Source organism: Dreissena polymorpha, chromosome 8 (assembly GCF_020536995.1).
Source record: "Dreissena polymorpha isolate Duluth1 chromosome 8, UMN_Dpol_1.0, whole genome shotgun sequence".
Classification (NCBI taxonomy): Eukaryota; Metazoa; Mollusca; class Bivalvia; order Myida; family Dreissenidae; genus Dreissena; species Dreissena polymorpha.
This window is the reverse complement of record NC_068362.1, coordinates 63,245,749-63,251,748: the sequence shown is the minus strand read 5'-3', so window position 1 is coordinate 63,251,748 and position 6,000 is coordinate 63,245,749.

Sequence of the window (6,000 nt, the reverse complement as noted above, 5' to 3'; positions counted from 1 at the left end):
AGTATTGGGTTTGTTGTGAACACGTATTTAACTAGATTTTTTTGTATAGCTACAAACCGACGTTCTGAAGCTGACAACGGAGGAAATTGTTAATTTGTTAGAGGCTGCACAAGATGAACTAAACAAAGTAGAACATATAGCTGAGACGGCTATCGATGAGATTCGGATTTACATTGAAAACTGTAAAAAGGATCTAAATGCATACACGGACAAATGTAAGAAGGAACTTGATGATCATACGGGCAGATGTAAAGAAGAATTTGATGAACATCGTCGAAAGTCTACAGAAACAGACTACAACAAAGCTTGTAAAGGTACGTCTAGTCTTATTGAGGTATGTCTTATGTTATAAAGGTATGTTTTATCTTGTAAAGGTATGTCTTACTTCCGATTGCGCGGTAAGTCGCCAAACAAACACACGAAGCTTATATTTCTGAACCATCAATATGTGTGTTAAACGTGAAAATATTCGCAGTTATTGTATGCATATTTTAAAAACGAACCATGTATGTAAATACTTATATTGGAAACAATTTTGCGATCATCAGCGAACGGATTGAACGATATGGTAATGTTAAGTTAATGTAGCAATTGATGTGCATGTCATCATGACTTCACGCAATGGAAGTTACGTTCTTAACAGTGTGCATATATAAAATTGTTATACTACTTGGTGATATAACTATACAAACGATCCTAATATGATCGACACTGCTCATGATCAGATTCAATAGGAATTAATTAATCAAACCATAACGATTTTTCAAGAAAACAACTTAAGAAACTTACGTTTATAAATACATACTTTCTTCTCTTTCCAGATTTTCGGAGACGGTTGATGGCACATTACGATGTTACTTATAGCAATGTGCCTCTTTCAAATTTGGATCAGAGTTTTGATAAGCGCATTGAAGATATATATGCAACGCCGAAAATACACCGAATTAAAATTGAAAAAAATGGAAAACGCATAAAACAGGAGCAAGTACTGACATACACAGAAATATTTTACACAGATGATAAGTCCAATCGACGTATATACCTACAAGGTGAACCAGGCAGTGGAAAATCTACATTTTCAGCTAGGATAGTTCATGACTGGTCCCATATTAATCAGGTTTCTCCGGCACCTCCTTCTTCTTCTGACACTACGGCATTTGATGACGTGTTAACAATTCAAAAATTCAAATTCCTATTTTTGGTCACTTTGAGAGATTCGAGATGTCAGACAGATGTATCGCAGATGATAAAGAAGCAGCTTATTGACACGGCATTTTCCGAAGACGAACGCGCCGATGTGTACAAACTTTTCGTACAAATAATGAACTCTGAAATTTGCCTCGTAATTCGAGAAGGTCTAGATGAATGGGTGCCTCCTTATGGTAGTAACCTAGCCGAACCTTCATTGGTTGGATTTCAGAAAGAAACGTGCACGGTCCATACGACTTCACGACCATGGAAACTAGCGGATGAACGTATCAAGAATTCACAAATCGACAGTCTGTTAGAAATTGAGGGTATTAGTAATCCCTATGCATTTAGTGAAAACATAATTCGATCCCTAATTGACGACACGAAGGATCTAAGGGAAAATACAGGTAAATTTTGGTTATTCATGTATATCCGTGATCTTGAAGCGCTTTCATCTTCACCAATGTTGTTCACGCTGGTCATCTGTACCTGGGTAAACGAGATTGAGGAGGGGAAATATTTGAAAGAATCTTCATTGTGTGCACTGTACACTACTCTGCTTGAAAGTCTTTGTAAAAAGGCCAACATTACGACTGGTTATTTTAACGATTCAAACCTGCCACCAGTGCACTGTTTTTCTGGTACAAGTTACCTGCAGCCAAACATTGAACATTTAGCTCAGTTAGCGAAAGCAGCTTGTAAATTGCTCTTCTCTTCTGAGAGAGAATCATCTATTGTTTTCAGTGACATGACCTTGTCGAACTACTTTTCTCCGCAACAATTTACAGTGTGCAAGGCTTTTGCTCTCCAGGCAGGAATATTAACAAATAGAAAAGATAAAACTCGGACAGGGAACTCGAACTCATTTGTTCACAAAACTTTGCAAGAATATTTCACAGCATATCATATTGCATGCAATCCACACGTCATTGATGACGTCATATCCAGATATCTTAAAAGCAACTATACATCATATCTCGAAATATCGCAAGTGCTCATATTTTTGTGTGGGATGAACACCTCCGCTGCAAATAAACTATCGAATTTAATGGCTCAATATGACCTTGCATGTTGCAGTCTCAGTTCATGGGGAAAATGTGAGTTTCAGAGTTTGATTGAGAGAGGAATCAGAGAGGCAGAAGCCAACAATCATGACATACAGCTGAAACTCAGTCACGTTCATATAGATAAATACAACATAAAAGATTTAAACAACATATGGTCTACAAACACGTCCAATGTCCAGGAATTATATGTACAGATATACAAGAGTGACTTCCTGGGTTCTGCTGCAACTGAAGAACCTCCATCTCATTTTGAGTTTAACGTTTCATCGTGTCACAATTTGAGGGAATTGAATCTGAAGGGATGCGGCATATGGCTTAGAGGTAAAATATACGAATATATACGATATACCGTAAATACTATTACATTACGCATAAATAGTTCAGTATTGTTTCAGGTGCCATGTTTTTTTTAAAAATAGATACGGAGAAAAAGTTTGTTTTATAAATTGTTTGCAGCGGGTGGTTTAACTATTCATTTAAGGCACGTGTACATTTCGTTAATTGATTAGCATAAGATCTCTATACTTCGGCTCAAAACGTAAATATCACCGTGCCTTTACCCAGATTTGCGCTCTCAGAAGAACCGAACAGTAAGTAGCACATAATTCGTACAAGAATGTCGAATGATGGCTTCGGAGAAAAATTGCGTCCAAGTGAAATAAAAAAAGCGCACGGTTCTAAAAATATGACTATTGCATGTTGTACTTATGTGCCTCATGCGGCGTATTGGACTGCAATAACATCTACATACATTATTTTAACTAACTGAAATATATCGAATAAAAACAAATAAATCATATAAATAATAAACGTAAAAATTGCCTATTTTAAACAACAGAGATATAAGTAACAGTGTATTGTTTGTAAACAATAGACACTTGTCTATCAGTATACAGCACGTAAATGGTATGTTTATAACAAACAATTGTTCCAGTGACTAGTTCAATGTATAAAAAATATAGGACATTTTCATATACAAACAAGCGAGAGGTCCATCCTTGCTATCTTGAAAAATCTACATTAAATGGTTATGTACGATTTTGTTTCAATTGTCTAAGGATGCTCATAGAATATTATAAACAAGTTTCGTAGTTTAAAGGCTTTGTTTACATACATGTATATGCAAGAATGTTTTTGGCTCGACCATTTTCCGATTTCATTAATTCAACACATTTAAATACATTTGTTTGTTTTTTTCCAATAGTATCAATCAATATATACCTTTCTTTTTAATGTATATGAATACAGTGATTGGGAGGAGCTTATTTTCTAATAATCAAACATAAGCAATTACTTAGTTCCAAGACACATTATCAGAGTTTAGGGTATCTGCTAGAACTATTACATTTTGTTCGTTGCTCTCTTTTTCAGCCGTGAAGTAATTTAAATACAAAAGCAATGTTTAAAATAACATGTCTGATGTGAACTAACCATTAAGATTAGCCATGTTATATTAAATAAGTCATCATCACAATCATCATCATCAGCAGCAGTATAATCGTCACCATCATAATCACGATTGCTACCAATTATAATAATCTGAATACATACCATCACATACACAGTCCTCATCTTTGTTGTCAATGTAGTTCTTGCCGCAGTTATTAGTATTCTCGCAATCATAATTATTATCAGATTTGTTAAATTCATGTCATAAATAAGAAATATTCATATCTATCGGAAATAAGATCTTATTTGAAATATGACATAATAATGCTTATTTATTACTAGTCAGCTCGTAAACCCAGTCATATTGACATCCGTCTGTAATCCTTAACATACTTGTATTACCGTAAGCAAACTTTGGTGGATTATTACATAATGTTAGCGTGAATAAATTCAAACAACCTTAATAACCATGTTAAGTATTTAATAGTTAAATGCGTCTCACTTTGTATTCTATATGTGAATCATAACTTCTTCGTTTTATTATCATTTTCACTACTCTTTACGTGACTTTAAACTTAGCAAGGCATTACTTATCACATACACATTCGACTGTTCATCACAGTTCTTTACTCTTCTGTTAAACCAATGCACACTTCTTTACCCAGCAATTCGTATAAATGAATGTTATATATTTCACAAACTTATCACATTCTTATTGAATCATGGTTATTGTGCTCAGAGCACACGAAGATTTATTAAAGCGCGCTATGCTATGTTTCCAACATGTCAGGTTCAAGTAAGGTTTCATAAACCAGAGATCTAGACGGTCGATGAATATGTTGCTTATTTGAAATAATGGACAAGTTCCGTTATTCTGTAAGAGCATTTCCTTGTTGTGCACTTAAAACGGTGAATTGGAAGTAGTCAATATACACTTTGGCGCCCCAAAAAAATGAGACAAAAGGTTTTTTAACTGATCGCGGTAGGGTAGAAAGTAATATTAAACATATCAACTGTTTAACGAAATAGGATCTCGAGAAAGTAGTGTTTTCAAGATCTGTAACTTACCACAAAAATGTGATGCTTTTGGTGTCTCTACCAAGGTATCCGGGCCAAAGAACACATTAAGATCATCAGAAATAGTGTCAGTTTATTGTGTAAAACAGAAATCAAACATGGCGTCCAAAATGGTCACCTACATAACACGAACAACCACAAGTGCATACCGTTTGACTCAAACCCATAGTTTGGGAGACACGGAACACTTTCATTGAATTGTTTATATCATTTAGCATTGAATAATCATGAAATCTTATTTATGATATTGTTTGGAACGAGTAATGAACTAGCACATGACTTCCTACTGGGAACAGGTTTTACTTAGTTCCGAAAGACTGATCTTTTTCCAATTCCTTGAAATTTAATCACAGCCTAATAAGAATGAACAAAGAGCAACTCACTTCACACTTTCTCTCATTAATTTTCGTTTCAAACAAAAACAGGGTTTGGCGGCCATCTTGGGGGTCATCTTGAAAAGCACAACTTTCCGGAATTCTGATTTGTGTCAACTTTTGATACGTATTGATGTGCCTTCTATCCTACCAGGACTTGTTAAAATACCTTTGTGTAGCAATTTGCTGAAGTTGTTAGCATAAGTTTCATATACTGATCCTATGAAAGGGACAGAACGTGGGAACACGATACGACAGCAAGCACAAAGCAATGTAGTCCATGTTGTCGGCCTTAATCGGTTTGCGCTATGTGTGCATGGTCAGAAATCAATTGTATGCCAACCTAAAATATTTATATATCAGTAGATGCGATGTTGCGAGATGACGACTCGTGCCCAGATTTGCGAATCCCGCCATAGTGTTCTCGCAATCACTCACCATAATCTCCTGCACTCGCTTAATCACGCACGGAATCTAAATACGCTGCGATATCACGAAACTATAAGTTGATATAATAATAGTATGATGAGAGACCATGATAATAATTTCACAATATCCCATCGTTAATTTGCGTTTTATCGTCGCGACAAAGCTTCTTCTTATCTGGTTACAGCGTTCTTGTGCTTGTACTCCGGAGATCAAAAGTGATATACAACGAGTAACCCTTACTGACCTCGTGAACTTCTAAATACACATACAAATAATATCAGCGCACGACGACATTTCTGACCAGATTGCATACAGTTGTCTCATACACGTTGCAATTATGTTATCACCATGGTTTCTCACTATAAGTGCAGCAATTCATGGGGTCAGTGCCTCGAAAATTATGGCCCTTCCTGCATGTAATATGGTAATGTATGGCAGCACATATCATATCGTGAAATATTGCTATTGCTGGG